We start from the raw sequence: 23,396 nt of genomic DNA, 5'->3' as shown, positions 1-23,396 counted from the left end.
GCATGGAGATAACCTAGAACCCTTGAACAGATGTAGTCCACGGCATTGTAGTGTCCAAGTGGGTTACATAGTAATGGGAAGAGGGACTGCCTCTGACATAATCTGATAGGCCTGTTCTTTGATCACCTCCTCCTGAGGGGAGAGCAGCCTTACCAGGCCAGAGAAGATGACAGTGCAGCCATTTCTGATGTGATCTGATAGACTAAGATCAGAAGGAAGGAGAGGAGGACCTCCCCTATCAGTGGACTTAGGGAGGGGCATGCTTGAAGAAGGGGCAGGGAGGGTAGGACCGGGAGGGGAAGATGGAGGGACTTATGGGGAGATACAAAGTGAATAAACTGTAATTAATAAAATAAAAATAAAAAAGAAATAAAAATTAAAAATCAGTAGAAATAATCTGCCCCAAATAAATGGAAAGCAAAAAACTACATACTCATTTTATTAGATGCAGAAAAGGCTTTTGAAAAAATCCAACATGCCTTTGTGGTAAAAGTCGTAGGGAGATTAGAGATACAAAGGGCTTACCTACACAAAATAAAAGCACTTTACAGCAATCTTATAGCCGATATCAAATTAAATGGAGAGAAACTCAAACAATTTTACTAAAATCAGGAATGAGTAAAGGTTGCCTACTTTCTCCATACCCATTCAATATAGTACTTGAATTATTAGCTACAGCAATAGGACAGCTACAAAAGATCAATTTTTTTTTTCAATGCAGTTTATTCAGGAACCTTGAACAATCCTCGGACCCCGGGGAAAGCCAGCCCACAGCTTAAATAGCCTCTGGGTAGCCAACCCAGGCGTGCCACGGGGGCAATGCAGATAGGTCCACATACATGGAAGCAAGCCAGATCCTCGGCCTTAGCCAAATGTGGAATTGTTCGTGACAGAGAGCACTCACCATCGGGAAGGTGGAAGGCGGACACAGAAGATCAATTTTATACAAATTAAAAAGAAAGAATTCAAAATATATTTACTTGCAGATGGTATGCTAGTAAACACAAACGTGAACCTAAAAATTCCACCAGGGAACTCCTGCTTCTGATGTATATTTTCAGCAAAGTAGCTAGAAACAAAATTAAATTAAAAAAAATCAGTAGCTCTCCAATAAAAAATTTGTAGCCCATTGCAACTTAGTCTTCAAGTGGGTGTCCTAGTAAGGGGAACAAGAGCTGTCTCTGACATGAACTCTGTGATTGGCTCTTTAATCATCATCCCCTCAGCCCCAGAAAGGGAGGAGGCAGCCTTACCAGGCAAGAGAAGAAGACAATGCAGCCAGTTCTGATGAAACTTGATAGGGTAGGGTCAGATAGAAGGGGAGGAAGACCTCCCATATCAGTAGACTGGGAGAGGGTCATGGGTAGAGAAGAGGGAGGAAGGGCTGGATTGTGAGGGGTCAGGAGAGGGGGCTACAGCTGGGATAAAAGTGAATAAATTGTAGTAAATAAAAATAAATTATGAAAAATTACAAACAGACTGAGAAAGAAATCATGAAAACAAAACCTTTTACAATAGCCTAAAATAATATAAAACATGTAGTGGTAATCTATCCAAGCTAGTGAAAGACTTATATGATACAACATTCAATTCTTAGAAGAAAGAAAATGAAGATTTTAGAAGACAGATTTCCCACGCTCATGGATAAGGAAGACTAACTTAATAAACACTCCCATCCTACCAAAATCAATACGCAGATTCAATGCAACCCGAAACAAAAATTCCAACAGACAACTCCACAACATTGAAAGGCAAAGCTGCCAAATGCCTAAGATCAACAACACCAATGTCTGCTCATTCTAGTGAGGATGTTGAGCAAGGGGAAAGGTCTACTAGTGGTGGAAGTGCAAACTGTTATAGCCACTATGGAAATAAGTATGACAGTTCCTCTGAAAATTAGGAATAGAACTACTTCAAGATTATGGCAGCTCAGTCTCCAAGTGGGTTCTCTAGTAAGGGGAACAGGGACTGTCTCTGACATGAACTCAGTGGCTGGTTCTTTTCCTCCCCCCCGAGGGAGGAGCAGCCTTGCCTGGCCACAGGGCAGGACATTGCAGCCAGTCATGATGAGACCTGATAAGCTAGGGTCAAATGGAAGGGGAGAAGGACCTCCCTATCAGTGGATTTAGAGAGGAGCATGGGAGGAGTTGAGGGAGGGAGAGTGGAATTGGGAGGGAATGAGAGAGGGGGCTACAGTTAAGATACAACGCAAATAAAAAGGAATTAATGTAAAAAATAAAAATTTCATTAAAAAATTCAGCTTTATGACTCTTGGGCATATACCCAAAGGACATTTCATCTCACCACATAGACATTTGTTCAGCCATGTTTATTATTCCTCTATTCATAATAGCCAGAATCTGGATGTCCACAATGGAAGGATAGAGAAAGAAAATGTGGTACTTCCACACAACAAAGTGTTTCTCAGCTTTTCAAAAATAATGACATCATGAAATTGGTAAGCAAACGGGTGAAACTAGAAGTAATCATCTGAGTGAGGTTCCTCGAAGCTAGAAAGACTGATAACGTACATATTCACTTATATATGGATATTATCTGTTAAATAAATGGTAACAAATGTACAATTTGTAGATGCAGAGACGTTAGGCATAGAGAAAGGAGGGAGGAAAGAAAGATGAATTTTCTTGGGAGGAGAAAGTAGAATAGATTTTATGGATAAATATGGGTGAGTTGGAACAAATTGCAAGATCATGTGCGGAGGGAGAGGGGATAAGGGTTAAAGGAGGCAATGCAGGGAGAGACAGCTAAAATTGAGGAGCATTTGAGGGATGGTAAAGAAACTTAGTACCGTGGAAAATTCCACAAATAGATAGATAGATACATATATATGTAGACAGATGATTGATAGGTAGATAAAAATACAGATAGATAGATAGATAGATAGATAGATAGATAGATAGATAGATAGATAGATAGATAGATAGATAGACCGATGATACTAATGAGGTCTCCTAATAATGGAACGGCAAGATCCCGAGTGGCCATCTTTGATCACCACACAAGGCTTGCAGTATTGATACTTTATTGCATTCGGTTGAGTTGTTAGCTAAGGGGATTCCAGGAAAATCTTTAACCAACCTAGGTTCCTGCTGAGCTAATGGGTTGCTCTCCTAAAAATGAATGTGGGAGCTCCATTGCCAAGGACAACCCATACAATGTCTCGAAAACATAAAGAAGTGTAAATGGAGCCTACTTGGAGCCTTCATCCCATGTTCTAGCATTTTTTTTATGGGAAGGTAATCTGTAGGATTCCATAAAAAGAAATGCAAACACAAAACTAGTCACAAAACCTTTGACCTAAGATATGTTCTTCTTACAAGATCTGCTATGAAAATGGCAGCACAGAGCTTGTGGTATTAGTCAACCAACATTTGATCTAACCTGAGACCTGCTGCATAGCATGAAACCCATACCTGAAACTTTATGGATGACCAAGAACCAAAAAGTAGATAGATCTGAGAGAGACCTAGCATAAAACCTAAAAAAAAGTTGGTATAAAAGATGTAACACTAAGATGCCTTCATTGGTAGTCTACTGTGCTTATAAACTGGTGTCTTATTCATCCATGACCAGGGTGGCTTCCTCCTATGGCAGACAGGAATACATACACAAAGAAAGAGACATTGGAACACACAGATCTCAGTGATATTTTTCATAAAATCCCTCCACTCAGAGCTCAGTGAAAACCAAGAAGGAGGAGGCAGGAAGAGTGTAAGAGCCAGAGGGGACTGAATGCATCAGTAGAACAAGGCCTTGTAAATCTACTGAGCAATATTCATGGCATCATAAAGATTGAAAAAGCAAGAACAGAGCTTATACTGGATACACCAAATCCTCTCTCTCTCTCTCTCTCTCTCTCTCTCTCTCTCTCTCTCTCTGTGTGTGTGTGTACAGATAGATAGACAGACAGGTAGGTAGATAGATGGATAGATAGCTTTTTTTAGCTTAGAAATTTTATGGGATTCCTAAGAGTGTGAATGAGTGGAATTCTCACTCTTGTGCCTGCTCCTCATGGTCTTTTTATTCTGTTAAGTTGCTTTGTTCAACTTTGATGTAATGTTTTTTTGCGCTATCTTGTTATGCTTTATTTTGTCAAAAAAAATAACAGATGAAGTGTGGACATCAAGTAAGAAAAGTGTATCAATATTTGCTCAAAATTAAAGCAACATTTCATATATAAACTGCCATGGATAGAGTTAATTGAGTGTTGGTGAGTTCGCCATAGGAACTCCACAAGTTTTCTGCAAATTAAAAACTATTCTGAAGAACAGTTTTGTTTTACAGAAGCTGGAATCACAACATCTGATAGAACTCCAGTTACCCAGCTCTGCGTTTCCGCTCTGAGGAACCAGGCATGTTGTACAGCAAGCTGGACTGGAAGAGCTGAAGCTTATCCAGGGTGAGTGGTTTGTCAGGATCTCAGTTGGCATGAGCGTCAAAGAAACAGCCTTTTTCTGAAGACAGTTTTCATTGAAACAGCTCTCTTTTTTTTTTGCGGGGGGGGGAACAAGGGTTACATAAACCTCTGTGAGTGGGTAGGGGTTTGGGGAGGAGTGTATAAATTGACTGGGGCTTGTGTGAATGCCTCATTCGCGTGGGGAAGAATTCCAGGTGCTTGCTGGCATGTTCTTATAAAGAGAAAGGAAGTTTACCCTGAAACCTGGCTGCCAGGCTATGGCACTACCTTCAGGATAGCAGCGGTGTGGTCACATGGCTATATGCACCAGGACATGCAGGCCCACAGCAGAGAGGAATCTGTCCTACTTCTGACAGTTTCAGGATGAGAGTTTTGGGTGCTAGGACACTTGTCCACCTCACTCTTGCTCCGGACCAGCTTGGTCCCTTGGTCGCATGACTTTTCAGCCCCACAGACTTCCACCAAAATATTCTCCTCTTTTATATTTGGATTTCCAGATGGTGTTTCTACTCTTATCCCAGAGAAAAGTTTCTGGGTGATTTCTTTTATTATTATTATTATTATTTACTTTAAAAGCTGACATCCAAGCCATTTCTGGTGAAAGTGAATGGCTGAAATTTCTGCATTTTCAAATTTTGCATTTTCAACATCAACAAAGCCCCTTAACCCAGATCCAAACACAAAGCATTATGAGTGAGTAAAGTGAGTTTGGTGTAATTCTAAATGGTCAGTTTAGTGAGCCTTGTCAAGAGAAAATTGGTAACTTCCTGAAGAAAATCATCCAACTTTTTCCTATAGATAAATAAAATTCTATTTGTAGTAGGTTCTGATACTTCAGAAGGGGTGAAGACAGGTTCTGATAAGAGCAATTTACTTTTTTGAAGCCATAATTTTATTTACCCTGCATTTTCCCTCCCCCCTCCAGTTAGTTGCTGACAGTAGCTTCTCTGTGTGGAGAGCATTAAACAGAATATGAGGCTGCTCAGAACAGGTAAAGTTGAGTAGCTTCCAGGTTGTAAATTCTCTACCCATTTTTACTACTGTGATGGACTATTTCGGCCCCTTTGTTTTTCCCTCATAAAATTAAATTCTATTCCTAAGAGTTGTAGTGCATCTAGAACTGTATGAGAGCTTTAAGCACGTTAATTAGCTAGTAATTCTTTCTCAAAGCAGCCTTCTCTCTTGGACACTCATTTATGACTCTGAACAACAATGCTGAAAAAGATGAATTAACTTGTTGGCTGAGGTAGGGCCTGAGACCAGGTAAATGGCTTCCTTGTCACCGTGTAGCTGTGTAGCAGTTTCCTGCAATTGAATCATCCTTTTCTAGAGGGAGATGGATACTCAAGAGACTCAGGAAGTAAACACATTTCACAAGCCTGATTAAGTCTGAAGGTGACAATTTTAAAGAAGTCCCTCCTCAGATTTGCTGAAGTAGTAAATAGATGTGGAGAAAGGTGAAGCTGCTGCTGACCTATGCAATTGCTTTCAAATCCAGCGGAGACCACTGGGGTTGCAGCTGTGTGAGTGGTCACCGTGTTGAGGTGGGATGTTTTGGTAATGCAGGTTACTTGGAGTAGTTCCTGCTTTTATTATTCATCCCTCACCTATATTTCTGTAAGTCACTCCATAAAGGTAGTGAATCATCAACTTAGACTTTTGTAGTCTTAATTATTTTGGCCTATTGTAAGATTTAAGGTGAAGAAAGACTCAAGCCATATTCTCTGTCTTCTGCTCATGGAAGATGTGATCTCTGGTTGCTTCTAAAACCATCTGTTTTCACGCCTTTGTAGAACAAGCTCTAACTCTGTAACCAAAACAAAATTACACTCTTTCTTTTATAAGTTATATTGGTCATGGTGTCAGATAACTTTAATGTAAAGAAAACTAATAAAATCAATATCTATTCAACAAAATTATATAGGTAGTGTTTGTGTTTGTGTGTGTGTGCCTGCCTTGAAAGCTATACTATACAATTAAAATTGTGTTGCATGGCACCTCAGTCTCCAAATGGGCTCCCTAGGAAGGAGAACAGAGGCTGTCTCTGACATGAACTCAGTGGTTGGCTCTTTGATCACCTTTCCCTGAGATGGGAGCAGCCTTACCAGGCCACAGAGAAAGACAATGCAGACAGTCCTGATGAGACCTGATAGGCCAGGATCAGATAGAAGGGGAGGGAAGGTGCATGGGAGGAGAAGGGAGAAAGAGGGCTGGATTAGGAGGGGACAAAGGAGGGAGCTGCAGCTGGGATACAAAGTGAATCAATTGCAATAAATAAAAATTTAAAAAAAAATAAAATAAAATTTAAAAATTTGAAAAAATAACTGTGTTGCTCTAAATATTCCTGTGAGATGCCACTAATATTTTATGTTCTGTTGTTATTCCTTATTGTTCCTCTATAAAAGGTCAAAGGAGCCAAGCAAAAGTTTGAAATTGAACTGTTTATACAACAAACTAGTCAGTGACAAGTCTTACTTTCTAGTTGTATGGCATTAGTTGTTGAAATAATATTTTCTGGAGTAAACATTTCATGAATAATGTTCAGCACCAGATTGTTTGCATAGCCAGCAGGGCGATGTGATTACATTCACTAGAAAATCTCTTTTTGAAGTAGCCTGAAATATCCACAAAAAAAATAAAACATGGTTTGCTGTGACACTCCCAGCTGCCCAATAATGTTCTATCTATCTGGCACTGGTAGGCATCCACACGTTCATCTGTTCTGGAACTTTCTAATCATTTTCTGTGTGCTACAATAACTCTTTTAAGAAAGAAGATTACATGTCTTTCAAGACAGAACGATGCCAGAGGATGGATGAAGCAGATGCTTTAGTGTCTTCCAACAGCAGCAACTGCTTCAAGATTTTTTTTGTCAGTTCATGAATTCTTTAATGATGGCCTAAGAAGGGATATTTTGAACATTATGGACATTCTTTAGCATTATGAAAGAAGATCATTACTGAATAGCTCACTGGTTACTTCAAGGTAACAGCTCAGATGATACGAAGTTTCAGAAATCAATGGAAGTTAGAAGACATGGTAAATTATAGGATTTAAAAAAAAATCATTAGCACCAGAATCTATATTAGTGACCAATGTTAGAATAAAAGGTCAGCAGGGGAGGAATTAGAGAGGAATGACTAAAAGAAATATATAAACTGTATTCTTTTAGAGGACTACTTAATGAATTGCTAAGTATTTGAGTGTCTTAAGCTAGTTTTATTATTTCATAATCCTGATGGAGAAGCCTAGCTTATGTCAAAACAGGACACATACTTTCTGACCTGCAAGACAGAGTCCCTCTTGCATCTTCTATTTTATTGTATTTGAGGTATGTAGATTCCTTCATTAGTAGGTGCAACACTCCAGTGGCCTCCACTGTTCAATGCTGTTCTGTGACTCTCCACACTAACTTTCCTCTTTTTACATCAATGATGTGATCGATGCCCAAATTTTCCTATTCATAAGAATGCAAGTTTTACTGATTTCAGTGGCTGAACCCAAAGAATAATAGCATCTGTCATGGTACATTTTCAAATAAGATTACATTATGAGGTCATGAGGATTAGGATTTCATTTTATCTTCTAAAAAATAATCTACTCTGATTGGATTTGTATACAGCTTCACTGATTTCAGAAGCCTTTTCCATCATTAAACCTGGAAGACATCTCTGAAAGAAAGTAGCACATGGCAATATAAAAAAAAAATCTGAGGGGTTTTGTCACCTAATTTTACATGTATAAATAATAATCTTTCAATTTGTAACCTGCTATGTATCCTCTGAAATCAGGGAAATAAATAAAAGCCACTGATTTAGAGCCATCGATGAGCTGTCTAACCAAGGAATGTGGAGTAGAAGATACAAAAAGTAGATTTTTCTATTATTATTTAATGGTCTATCCTCAGTTTACAGAGTTTAGTCACCTATTAAATTCCCATTGTACCAGTCAATGGATAAATCAAATTGAAATTTATCTCGGTAGTAAAAAGATTGCTCTTTTCATATCCGTTGCTATATACTAATTGTAGGATCTCTTATAGGTTTTCCTTCTGAGGTTTCCATTCTTCTGTACAACTAACAACCAGTGACACCTTCAGGAATAATGAGTAAAATGGACTGAATTCAGAGCGCTTAAAAAATGCAACCCTCTTTGGTTTCATAACTGATATTCCAATGAGTCCAGGCCAGCACACAGTGATAATACTGTTGTAAGAGCCCATAGTGACAATGATACAGAACCTAAATGTCAAAGTAATTACACTTTAGATAATCTTGGATATGAAGATAAAGTATCATAAAAGATTAATATGTATATATTTAAAATTCTTGGCAGTTTTACAGAGCCCAGGCTCATCTTAAACTACCTATTCATCTTAAGTTGTACCGTAACTCCCGATCCCCCTGCCTCTACTTTCGAGGTCTAGAATGTCTGACTCTTCTGCCTCCATTTACAAAGAGCTAGGATTAAAATCATGTACCACAATCCCCAGTTTTAGCATTAACTATCATAATATTGACCATAACCAAAGGCTCTTGCCCCTACTTTGGAGACTATGTTTATAGCCATGGGGCAACAGTTGGCTTTAACATCAATGCTATATTGAGTATAATCCATTTATTTAGGATATAAAATAAATCATACATACATGAGGTCATCTATTTGCTTATATCCCTGTCATACACATTTCTTTAACTCCAATATACATAACATGAAGAGATTAAATATAACTAAATGTTATTCATTTTAGTATTTGAAAATTATTTGCACATTTTTTTCTGATTTAACATTAATCATCTTAATGAGCCACTTGTACAATTACTCTCTTCTACCAGTTCTTTAAGATCTCTAGGTGTCTGGTGGTGGATTAATCATGATATTAATCCTAGTACCCGGGAGGCATGTGGATCGCTGTGAGTTTGAAGCCAGCCTGGTTTACAGAGCAATTTCCAGAACTGCCAGGGCTATACAGAGAAACACTGCAAAACATGATTTAGAAGACATTGATCAAAAAACCTACACTGGAGAATACTCAGGATGCTTCCAGAATAAAAGGGTGGAAAGCCTCAGAAATAGCTCTCCAAAGTGTTCAGTGTTCTGTTTAACATGCATTACTGCACACACAAGGAACTATTTCTCTATTTCTGTTCTTCTACTGATACCAACAACCATCTTCCTTTCTTATTCTTTATTGAATAGTTTATGCTGAATATAAGTTTCAATTTCTGCTCTCTTTGGTTCTGTGTTCCAGAGGTGACTTCTCAATTTTCTAGCAGAATGAGTGGTTATCTTATTTTGTCAAAATTGCCAGTCTGAAAAATTCAATATTGTTCTTAAAACATGGGAGTATGTATTTGGATTTTTGAGTGGATCTCATAAACACTTTCAAGAAGCATATAAGAGACAGGTGTCAAAAAAAAAAAAGAGATAGGTGTAATAATTTGAATAGAGCATTGGGGGCTTTGGGCAATGATTCTCAGACTGAGTTAAAGGAATTCTCATGGAAGAATATTCCAGGACTTTTCAACATCCACAATGTCACTTCGCTCACCCTTCCAACCTCTCAGTTTCTTGTTTGATAAAATGGAAATAAACATACACTAGCAATTAATGAACATATAATGCTTGTCTCTATATAAAATATTTGCAATACCAATTCTGCACAGGCTAGAAGTATTAAATTTTTTTAATTCTTAAAAAAAGAGAGAATATTTTGTTGTATATTATTGTAAACTTTGAAGCATCTACAACATTATTATGGCAAACATTATATTTTAAAATTCTACACTAGTTGAATCTAGCTTCCTAACTGCTAAGTAACTTTGTAACTGATCAGGTTACACTTGTATCAGTGTAGAGAAACTATAAATTAACTATTAGAAACTATAAATATAGGAACAGGGACTGTCTCTGACATGAACTGATTGTCCTGCTCTTTAATTACCTCCCCCTGAGGGGGAACCAGGCCACGGAAGAAGACAACACAGCCACTCCTGATGAGACCTAATTGACTAGGATCAGAAGGAAGGAAAAGAAGTCCTCCCCTATCAGTGGACTTCGGGAAGGGCATGCATGCAGAGGGTGGAGGAAGGGACGGATTGGGACAGGAGGAGGGAGAGAACCACATTGGCGATACAAAGTGAATAAAGTGTGATTAAGAAAGAAAAAAACCTATAAATTAACTCAGTATTCTTTGATGACCCTCTTATAAGCAGTTGACACAATTCTTGGGCTAGTAAGCAAAAGACCATTTGAACAGGCAGTTTGCAGACCCAGAACACATTGAATGAATAGATGGCCTGGTTTCCTGAGGTAAGAACTTGATAAAGACCTAAAAGTTTTACAGTTAAGATTTACCCCGTATTTCTCCTGAGAGACAGATGGTCTTTTACAAGGGTAAATGAACGCTGGTGGAAAGGAAACAATCAGATTTTCTGGAGTCTATTGGATACTGGCTCTGAACTGTATGCAGGAGATATCAAAAAACAATGTGGTCCTCCAGTTAAAGAAGACGCTCCTGGAGGTCAGGTGATTATTAGCGTTTTGGCTGAATCCAACTCACAGTAGGTACAATAGTTTCCTGAACTTTTCTTGGGTTATTTCCCCAGTTCCACAATAAATAATCAGGATAGATATACTTACAAGTTGGCAGAATTCTCACATTGGCTTCCTGGCCTATGGAGTGAGGACTATAATGGTTGGAAAGGCTAAACAGAGTTACCTTTGCCAAGAAAAATGTGATTCAAACCAGTATGACATCCTTTGAGGAATTGCAGAAATTAGGACCATCATCAAGAACTTGAAAAATACAGTATTAGGTGATTCACATCACATATCCCTTTAACTCTTGTCTTTCCAGTGCAGAAAACAGTTGCATCATGGAGAATGATTTCTCCAAATGAGTGACAATACCTGTGTCCCATGTAAATGCTCATCAAAAGGAAACTTCATCTGAGGAAGAGTTTAATAATCAGGTAGATAGGGTGACCCATTCTTTGGACAGTCAGCATCTTTCCCTAGCTCTTCCTGTCATTTTCAAGCCCATGAAAAATGTGGCTGTAGCTGCTAAGATGGTAGGTATGCATTGGCTCAACAACCAAGTTTTCCACTCACCAAGTCTGACCTGGCTACAGTTGTTGATGAAAGACAGATCTGCCAGCAACAGAGACCAACACTGAGCCCATATGTGACCCCATTCCCTGCAGTGAGAAGCTAGTGACTTGGTAGCAGGTTGACTTCATTGGACCACATCCTCCATGAAAAGGACAATGCTTTATTTTTATTGAAGTAGATTCTTACTCTTGTTACAGACTTGCCTTTTCTTCACATATGTTTCTGTCAAAACTGTTGACTTTCAAAATGCCTTATCCACCATTGAGGTACTTCATACTGTATTTCTTCTGACTAAGGAACTCACTTCACAGCAAAGGAGGTATTGCAGTGCGCCCACTTTCATGGGATCCACTGATCTTAATGTTACCCACCATCCTGTAGAAGTTAGCCTCGTAGAAGGACAGGATGGCCTTTTGAAGGTACTACTATGTAACCAATTAGTTGACAACAGCTTGGAGGGCTGATGCACACTTCTCCAGGAGGCACTGTACACTCCTAGGTTCTCTATTAGCCACCATCCAAGTGTCCAGGAATCAAAGAATGGAAAAAGGAATGTTTCTGCTCATTATCAGTCTTAGTGATCCATTAGGAAAGTTTTGGCTTTCTGTCCCTGTGACCTTTAGTTCTGTTGACCTAGAAGTTTTGGATTGAGGGGGTAGGGTGGGTTCTTCTTCTAGGAGACACAACAAAAATCCCATGGAACTGGAAACTCAGATTTTTCTTCTAGTTACTTTGGGCTTCCGATGCCCTTTAGCTAATAAAAAGAGTAATAAATAGTTAAATAGGTGGTCGATCCCAATTATCATGTGGAAATTCATTTGCTTATCCACATGGAGGTAAAAATGATGTCGGGAGTAGAGGAGATCCCTTAGGGTGTCTCATGTTGCTACTATGTCCTGTGGTTAAAGTCAGTGGGAAACTACAACAACCTAATTCAAGCAGGATGACAATAGGCACAGACCTGTCAGTAATCAAGGTATGTATCACTTCTTCAGGTAAAGAACCAAGAGCTGCTGAGGAACTTGCAAATTATGAAGAAATACAGAATGGGGAATAGAGGAAAGTCATTATAAGTAACAGCTAAGGCCATATGAGCAGTTGCAGAAAAGAGGATTGTAATCTACATGAAAGTTTCTTTCATATTTTGTTAAGAATGAGTTTGTACAGAGATTAATGTTTTCTCCAATTAATTTTTTAATTTATTTATTTATTAATAATTACAGATTATTCACTTTGTATCCCAACTGAAGCACCCTCCCTCATGGCATCCAAATCCTACCCTCCCTCCCCCTTCTCCACCAATGCCTCTTTCCCAGTTAACTGATACTGGAGGTCCTCCTCCCCTTCCATCTAATCTTGGTCTATCAGGTCCCATCAGGAGTGGCTGCATTGTCTTCCTCTGTGGCCTGGTAAGGCTGCTCCTCCATCAGGGGGAGGTGAGCAAAGAGCAGGCCAATGAGTGCATCTCAGAGACAGTCCCTGTTCCCATTACTAGGGATCATTCTTGGACAGTGAGCTGCCATGGCCTACATCTGTGCAGGGGTTCAAGATTATCTCTATGCATAATCCTTGATTGGAGGATCAGTCTCAGAAAAGATCACTGTGCCCAGATTTTTTTTTCTCTACTTGTGGAGATCCTGTCCCCCACAGATCTCTTTTTTATTAAATTTTTATTTTTTATATTAATTACAGTTCATTCACATTGTATGAATGTGAGTACTGTTTTCTCCTGTTTTCTCCCTCTTTCTATATCCATCCCATTTGCCTTTCTGAATGAGGATTGAGCATCTTAACCAGGGTCCCCTTCTTCATTAGCTTCTTTAGGTGTATAGATTTTACTACCATTATCCTATATTATGACTAATATCCACTTATAAGTGAGTACTCCCTTATCTCTTCCTATACCCCTCTCCAAGTCCACAGATAGGGGAGGTCCTCCTCCCATTCCATCTGACCCTAGCTTATCATGTCTCATCAGAACTGACTGAATTGTCCTCCTCTGTGGCCAGGCAAGGCTGCTCCCCCATCAGCGGGAGGCAGTCAATGAGCTAGCCACTGAGTTCATGACAGAGAAAGTCTCTGTTCCACTCAGTACTCACAGGCCTTTAGATCTCCCACTTCTTTCATATATTTCCCTGCACACTGCCAAAATTTGGCTATGAGTTTCAGCCTCTGCTCTTTTCCCTTAGGGTACTGGAAGGAAGAGTCTTTCAGAGTGCCTCTGTGGTAGGCTCTTGTCCTGTTCCCTGTTTTCTCCTTCTTTCTATATCCATCCCATTTGCCTTTCTGAATGAGGATTGAGCATCTTAACCAGGGTCCCCTTCTTCATTAGCTTCTTTAGGTGTACAGATTTTACTACCATTATCCTATATTATGACTAATATCCACTTATAAGTGAGTATATGCTGTGTTTGTCTTTCTGCTTCTGAGATAGCTTACTCAGGATGATCTTTTCTAGTTCCCACTATTTGCATGCAAATTTCATGATTTCCTTGTTTTTAATTTCTAAGTAGTATTCCACTCTGTAAATGTACCACAGTTTCTGTATCCATGACTCAACTGAGGAACATCTGCGTTGTTTCCAACTTCTTGCTATTACAAATAAAGCTGCTGTGAACATGGTTGAACATGTCCTTGTTGTGTACTTGAGCAAACTTTGGATATATGCCTAGGAGTGGTATAGCTGGGTCTTGAGGAAGCACTATTCCTAATTGTCTGAGAAAGCTCCAGACTGATTTCCAAAGTGGTAGTACAAGTTTACATTCCCACCAGCAACGAAGAAGGGTTCCCTTTTCTCCACATCCTCTCCAGCATGTATTGTCACTTGAGTTTTTGATCTTAGCCATTCTGATGGGTGCAAGGTGAAATCTCAGGGTCGTTTTGATTTGCATTTCCCTGATAGCTTAGGATGTAAAGCATTTCTCTGTCATTCAATATTCCTCTATTGAGAATTCTCTGTTTAACTCTGTACCCCATTTTTTTAATTGAATTGCTTGATTTGTTGCTGTTTAACTTCTTGAGTTCTTTATATATTCTGGGCATTAACCCTCTGTCAGATATAGGGTTGGTGAAGATCCTTTCCCAATCTGAAGACTGTCACTTTTTTCTGAACACAGTGTCCTTTGCTTTACAAAAGATTTTCTGTTTCATGAGGTCCCATTTATTAATTGTTGATCTTGGAGCCTGTGCTGTTGGTGTTCTGTTCAGGAAGTTGTCTCCTGTACCAATGAGTTCAAGGCTCTTCCTCACTCTTTCTTCAAACAGGTTTAGTGTGTCTGGTTTTATATTGAGGTCTTTGATCCACTTGAACTTTAGTTTTGTGCAGGGTGGTAAATATGGTTCTATTTGCATTTTTCTACGTGTAGATATCCAATTAGACCAGCACCATTTTTTATAGATGCTGTCTTTTTTTTTCCACTGAGTGGTTTTGGCATCTTTGTCAAAAATCAGGTATTTATAAGTGTGTGGGTTTATTTCTGGTCCTTCTCTTCAATTACATTGATCCACCAGTTGGCTTCTATGCCAGAACCATGCAGTTTTTACTGCTGTTGCTCTATAGTACAGCTTGAGATCAGGGATGGAGGTACCTCCAGACGACCTTTTATTGCAGAGGATTGTTTTAGCAATCCTGGGTTTCTTGTTATTCCATATGAACTTGAGAATTTTTCTTTCAAGGTCTGTAAAGAATTTTGTTGGTAATTTGATGGGAATTGCATTGAATCTGTAGATTGTTTTTGTTAAGATGGGCATTTTTACTATGCTAATCCTGCCAAGCCATGAGCATGGGAGATCTTTCCATCTTCTGATATCATTCTATTTCTTTCTTCAGAGACTGGAAGTTTTTATTTTTTTATTTTTTTTTCATACAAGCTTTTAACTCGCTTGGTTAGAGCTAAATCAAGGTATTTTATTTCCTTTGGCTACTGTAAAGGATGTTGTTTCTCTAATTATTTTCTCAGTCCATTTGTCTTTTGTATACAAGAGGGCTACTGATTTTTTTTTTTTTAGTTAATTTTGTATCCAGTCACTTTGCTGAAGGTTTTTTATTGATTTCAACCTTGAGTTTGATTATTTCCAGCCATCTACTCCTCTTGGGTGTATCTGCTTTTTTTTCTAGGGCTTTCAGGTAAGCCATTAAGTTGCTTGTATGAGAGGTTTCAAATTCTTCTTGAAGGCACTTAGTGCTTTGAACTTTCGTCTTAGCAAAGCTTTCATTGTGTCCCATAAGTTTGGGTATGTTATACCTTCATTTTCATTTAATTCTTGGAAGACTTTAATTTCTTTCGTTATTTCTTCCCTGACACAGCTATCATTGAGTAGTGAGTTGTTCAGTTTCCAATTGTTTGTAGGCTTTTTGCTTTTTCTGTTGTTATTGAAGTCCTGCTTTAGTCTATGGTGGTCAGATTGGATACAAGGGATTATTTCAATATCTGTTGAGGCTTGCTTTGTGACCAACTATATGGTCTATTTCCTGTTTATCCTTCAATTCCTTCACCTGTTTGAACATTCCTCTGTTTCTTTTACTTCTTTCATGATTTAATTATTTCCTCTCTGTAGGCCACAAACTGTTTGACTGCATCTTCCTGTATTTCTTTATGGATGGCCATAATCTGTTTGACTTTATCTTCCTCTATTTCTTTACACATTTCACTTGTTTCCTCCATTATCCTTTTCATAAGCATAGATGTAAGGTCATTTTCTTGAATTTCCCTTATGTTTGGGTGTACAGGGCTACTTGCCTTTGGATATCTGGGTTCTGGAGTTACCATATTGCTTTGCCTTTTGTGTTTTTGCTTTTATGCTGGCCTTTACCCATCTGGCTGTCTCAGGTGTTGGCTGTTATTTTCTGGTGCCTGCTGGAATCCTGGAGTGGGGAGAATCCCCTTGGCAGCATTCTTAAATAGTCCTCCTCAGCTTTTTGGATATGGTCAACTGAATGGCAGTGTTTCTCAGGAATTCCCACAGCTCACCTCAGGCGTATGAACTTGTGTCATAATTGTGGTTGTTGTTAGTCAATGGATCTGTTTTCTCACCAGGAGAAGTCTGGAGACAGCTGCCCTATCACTGGATTTCTTGCTTTGAATTTGGTGAACTGTTGGTGTTGCTCTTATACTGTGTTTTCTGGGTACAGCCCTCATGAAGAACCAGGGAGCCCTGTGGTTTGGTCAGTTTAGCTAGAGATAACTCTTTACAACTTGGAGCAGTATATGGGAGCTGTTCCAGTGGCTCTCAGGCTTCTAGGTGTGAGGCTGAAGTTCTGTGCCCCAGTACCCAAGTGGTAATCATTAACAGGTAAGCACAGCACTCATGCATGCAGCAGGAGGCTAGAGCCTAGAGCCTGCAGGAACCCAGAAACTTTTCCTGAGCTGGGTATCCCGAGGTCAGATCTGATGTTTCTCCCACCGTGGGGTTACCTTCCAACAGGGAGACCTACTCTGTGGTGTTTGGGGTGCACAGTTTAGTCTAGGATGGTTAATAGAACACACAGCTGCAGGCGAGAGGCTCTGTCCTAGAGACTGGGCACCTGCAGGAATCGGGGAACTTTTCCGGTTTTGGTGGAGTGGGGAGTGTGTTGGCTGAGTGCCCTGAGGTCAGACCTTGTGTTTCCCTCACTGTGGGGTTTCTTCTTGACGGGAAAATCCAGTCTCTAGTGCCCTGGGGCACACAGCTCTGTCTGGGATAGTAAGTCTGGAGTGCAGGCAGCTCTCTAGGCTGGTGGATGAGTGCCCACCAGACCCTGAGACCTTTTACAGGGATTGTCTGGGTGACCTGAGGTCAGTCTCAATTGCTTTCTTCACCATGGGGTTTTTTCTCAACTGGAAATCCCAGTCTCTGGTGTTGTACTGGATACAGCTCACTCTGGGATGGTGATCAGAGCACACAGGCATGTGGCTGTGGGCTGGCAATCGAGTGCCTGCCTGGACCCAGGAAGTCTTCTGAGGTTTAGGTGGGTGGCCCGAACCCCAATTGCTCCCACACCATGGGGTTTCCTCTCACCTGGGAAACACAATTGCTGGTGTTTTAGGGCCCAGAGTTCAGTCTGTTGGTTACTGTGCAGTCACTGCTGTCCTGCTCTTCAGACACAGTGTCCTCCCAACGTCACCGTCTTGGATCCCCCTTCCCCATTTCTTTTTTTAAATTTAAATTTTTATTTTTTAATATTAATTACAGTTTATTCACTTTTTATCCCAGCTGTAGCCCTCTCCCTCATTCCCTCCCAATCCTATCCTCCCTTCCTTATCTCCTCTTATGCCCCTCCCCAAGTCAACTGATAGGGGAGGGCCTCCTCCCCTTCCATCTGACCCTAGCCTATCAGGCCTCATCAGGACTGGCTGCTTTGTCTTCCTCTGTGGTCTGGTAAGGCTGCTTCCATCTCAGGTGGAAATGATCAAATAGCCCCTGATTTCATGGCAGAGATAGTCCCTGTTCTCCTTACTAGGGTACCTACTTGGATAATGAGTTGCCATTTGCTGCATCTGTGCAGGGGTTCTAGGTTATCTCCATGCATAGTCCTTGGTTGGAGCATCGGTCTCAGAAAAGACCTCTATGCCCAGATTTTTTGGTTCTGTTGCTCTCCTTGTGGAGCTCCTGTTCCCTCCAGGTCCTTCTACCTCTCCCTTCTTTCATAAGATTCCCTGCACTCTGCCAAAAATTTGGTCATGAGCCTCAATATCTGTTTAGATATTCTGCTGGGTAGAGTCTTTCAGAGGCCCTCTTTGGTAGGCTCCTGTCCTGTTCCCTGTTTTCTGCCTCTTCTGATGTCCATCTTATTTTGCTTTCTGAGTGAGGACTGATCATCTTACACAGGGTCCTCCTTCTTGCTCAATTTCTTTATCATGTGATATATCATCAATTATGTGAACATCAATAGTTGTCATATTTAATTTTAAGATACTAAATTAATATCTCTTAAGGACATGCCACCAAATTTATAATGCATTTGTGATTATACACAAGATAATTATATCATATATATCATAATTATATCATATATATGACAATTATATCATATATATAATATATGATATATATGATACATATTATGACCTCGTTATTTTTTTATTTGGAAATTAATCATAACATAAGGAGATTGGATTATGTGTCAAGGAAACAAGGGGTGAAATTGTGGATAGCTATACTCGGTTGTCAACAGCATTGTATCTGGAATGAACTGAAACCCAAAATTAGAGAGGCACAACTCAGAGGAATATTTTCTTAATTTGAAGTGGAAAGATCCACTTATTATCCAGATATTTCAGGAGAGAAGACAGACTTTTGATCTGGATTTTTATCTGGATATTTGAGGTGCTAAGATTGACCCCTAATCTGTGCTGTGCCTTCTGTGTCATGCCTATGTAAGGACATAGATTAATGAAACTTTTGGTTCCATTGCTTGTTTTTGCCTTGTGAGCAAATCAATTTTTTCACTGACATTGATGCCTAATTCTTTGGTATTGTGGTGTATACTGAAGAAGAGCTGAAACATCCACCCGTGTGGACATCAATTACTCAGTTCTTAGACCTTCCGCACAAAGGCAGCCATTGTTGGATTAGCTGATCGAGATATCATAATCGTATATGGGATTTATTAAGATAAGGAGAGACAGAGAAGGACACTGAGAGTGGGGACAGAGGCAGAGGCAGAGATTCATTCTATAGGTTTTGTTACTCTACAGAACCATAGCATATACAGTTATCCATGTTGCAATTTTCAGTCCCCCCTTTTTAATCTACCTTGAAAAAATAACAACAAACACATAAATTTACATATGAATAATTCATCTGGCTAGTGTTATAGAATGGGAAAGATATATTTTCCCTCAAGCACTACTGAAAATTTGATAACATATCAAATACGATTGATATTTAAGCCTTTGCTAAGAAGGAACATTTAAGGATTAATTGTGTTCTGATTGTCTATAGGAAAGTTTACAGTTTTAATAATAAATGAGGTACACAAACTTGCAACCTGTGAAACAGTTTCTTATATGGAAAGAAATTTATCTTAATGAATCACTAATGAGAATGCGACATAGATTAGCAAAGAACCCTTTCTCACTTATTGAGTTAAGTAACTATTCTTGATTTTTAATTAATACATAAAAACTAGACTACACAAAATGTCCAAAATTGACAGGAATAATATTTTTATAGAAGTAATTCTAAATAGGTAAATTAGTCTGATAATTTACTACAAATATGAAATAAAACTGTGGTATTGATGTACAAATATAAACATTCATTTATGCGATATGATAAGGTCTACATTTGGCCCATAATATTAAACCACATGACTTTTGAAAAGGCCCAACAATATACAATGGAGAAAAGACTACATCCTCAAGAAATGGTTCTCATTAAACTTACTGCTTATGTGTAGAAGAATGAAACTTGGGCATTATCTTTCACTCTGCACAAAACTCAGCTCCCGTAGAACAAAGATCTCAGCATAAAACTCAGATAAAGAACAATACAGGAAATATGCTTAAATTCATTGGCATAGGAAATGACTTTTTGATCAGGATGCCAAATGCACAAGTATTGAGTCTAACAGTTAATAAATGGGAGCTCATAAAACAGAATAGAAAATCATCTTACATAATCCAGTATCTCCTTTGAACAACAGCAGTGAACTTACTGCAACAAAGTTCTCAATGAATTATTATTATTTTTCTATAAATTGATAAGACATATGCCATTGAGAATTAGCAGGGAATCATGGATATTGTTTCAAGGGAGAGAAGATAGAATGCTTTGTTATAATGGCTTGAAAGGTATTAATAGATCTTCTTTCTAAAGTAACCACATACTTGAGTCATAGAATGTGATGAAATCAAGCTGGTGAAGACCTGGAAGCTTCAGCTCTCCTAGCTGGCTTTCAGCATGTGGAATGTACTATTCATACAAGAGAAAAGGAATTATCAATCTTACCCAGCAGTGAACTCAGGTTATAAAAAGAATGACTGGCCTTGCAAGATTATCCACAGGTACAATAATAACCCACCACTTTCATATTGGATTTAAATATTCCACAATATGAAATCCATATCTTGCAGAATTTCTGGGCTAAAAAAAATGGGTGGCTAGGCAGGTAAAAGGTCCTGCAGAAAACCCCACTATTATTGTTTTTCTAAATGGCCATAGTGTTTTTTTTTATTTAAATCCTAATACCTTATTGCTAGGCCTATAAATTACTGTAACATCTCTAAATTGTCATCAGAAAAGCTTCTGTTTGCAGTACATGGTAGTTAACACAGATATTTAGAACTTGCCCAGGTACATAAAATAAGATACTGCAGGATGTTTGGTCTTAAAAAGGCATTTATGCCATGTGTCTGTCTTTTCCCAAAGTTCAGGAATTATTGTATAAGAGAGAAAAGTAAGTTCTAGATCCAGAGGGGGTAGAAGACTCAAGAATTGTCCTCTGCATACACTAAGAATGTACAAATGAACTCACAAAAACATGTAAATCCCAAAAGAACTCAAGTCAGAACAAATTCCATCATTAACTTGAGAGAAGGCATGATGATAAACCACCAGCTGAAGAACTGCAGAAAACTGATACCTGCAGGAAGGGTAAGGGTGTGTCTTCTTTAATGTCTCTGTATCATAGATGTTAGTCAACGCCTTCAGAACACGAGGCCTGTCCTGGTGTGGTTGATATACACAGCATCATTTCATTAGAGATATCTAATTTTCCCTCTCCCAAAAGGTATGAATGACAGTTAGTTCAGTTCATACCCTTTATCTGGGTGGCTATGTTTACATTTATCTATTCATTTAAAAACTATAACAACATAGAATATAATAAGATAAAACAAAAAACTATTACATTGAAGTTGCACAAAAGAAACCAACAGAAAAAAGAAAGAGCCTAGAAGATGGGACAAGAACCAGAGATCCACTTGTTCACACAGTCAGGATTCCCATTAAAATACTAATTTTGTGTCTCAAATGAAAACTAATAAGAAGAAATACGTAAACACCCTACATAATCATAAAAGGAAAAATTCATAAAGATGACATTTTGTTTCTTAACATCCACATTTGTAAAAGAAACACTGTTACAGCTTAAATGACATATTGACCTTTATGCACTGATATTAGGAGGCTTCAATACCCCATTCTCATTAATAGACAGGACATCCAGAAAAAAAATAAAACAAAACAAAACAAAAAAATAAACCTAAACAGAGAAATGATAGAGCTAACAGACATTATAAACCAAATGGACCTTATAGGTATTTATAAAATCTTTCATCTAAACACAGAAGAATATTCCTCCTTCTCTGCATAACATGGAACTTTCTACAAAATTTGGCACCTACTCAGACACAGGGCAAGTCTCAACAGATACAAAAAAAAATTGCTATAACTTGAATCCTCTCAGACTGCCATTAAAACTGGACACCAACAACAGAAACAAGAAAATGCTTACAGAATCATGGAAACTGAAAAACTTTCTGCTGAGTGAAAAATGGGCCCCAGCACAAATGAAGAAAGAAATTAAAGAGTTTCTACAATTCAATGAAAATTAATATCCAGCATACCAAAACTTATAGAACACAATGAAAACTGTTCTAAAGGGCAAGTTTATAATAGTGAAGGCTTACATAAAATGATACACCTGGAAGCTCTAGAACAAAATGAAATAAACTCACGTCTGAAATCAATAAAACAGAAACAGAGAACAATACAAAATTTCAATGAAGAAAAGTAATGGTTCTTTGAGAAACTCAACAAGTTAGACAAGCCCTTATCCAAACTAAAATACAGAGAAAGAGAGAGAATCCAATTAAAAAAATCAGAATTGAAAAGGGAGAGATTTAATTATGTTTATTATATCTTGTAGGTCATATAAAGCGAGTATATACCATGTTTGTCTTTCTCCTTCTGGGATACTTCACTCAGAATGATCTTTTCTAGATCCCACCATTTGCCTGCAAATTTCATGATTTCCTCATTTTTGATTGCTGAGTAGTATTCCATTGTGTAAAAATACCACAATTTCTGTATCCATTCCTCCGATGATGGGCATCTGGGTTGTTTCCAGGTTCTGGCTATTACAAATAAAGCTGCTACAAACATGGTTGAGCAAATGTCCTTGTTGTGTACTTGAGCAAATTTTGGGTATATACCTACAAGATATAATAAACATAATGAAGTCTATACACCTAAAGGAGATAAACAAGAAAGCAGACACGAGGTAAGATGATCAATACTCACTTAGAAAGACAAATGAGAGGTGCATTGGACGTATGACAGGAGTCTACCGCAGAAAGCATCTGAAAGACTCTACCAAGCAGGGTTTCAAAACAGATACTAAGACTCATAACCAAACCTTTGGCAGAAGGGGAGTTAGTATGACAGGGAAAGGATAGGAGCCCCACGAGGACCAAATATATCTGGGCACAGGGTTTATTTTCTGAAATTGTTTCTCCAACCAAGGACCATGTATGGATATATCCCAGAACCTTTACTGGGATGAAGCTCGTGGTAGCTCAATAACCAATTAATTTCCCATAGTAAGGGGAACAGGGACTATCTCTGACAGGAACTCAATGGCAGGCTCTTTGACTCCCCACCCCCCAAGGGAGGAGCAGTTCTGCTAGGCCACAGAGGAGGACTTCACAGCCAGCCCTGAAGATACCTGATAAAACAGGGTCAGAGGAAAGGGGAGGAGGTCCTCCCCAATCCGTGGACTTGGAAAGGGGCAGGGAGAAGCTGAGGGAGGGAGGGTGGGATTGGGAGGGAATAAGGGAGTGAGATACAGCTGGAATACAGAGTTAATAAAATGTAACTAATAATAACAAACATTAAAAAAAGAAAAGGGAGAGATAACAAC

Source organism: Meriones unguiculatus, chromosome 8 (assembly GCF_030254825.1).
Source record: "Meriones unguiculatus strain TT.TT164.6M chromosome 8, Bangor_MerUng_6.1, whole genome shotgun sequence".
Taxonomy (NCBI): domain Eukaryota; kingdom Metazoa; phylum Chordata; class Mammalia; order Rodentia; family Muridae; genus Meriones; species Meriones unguiculatus.
This window is presented reverse-complemented; position numbering follows the sequence as displayed.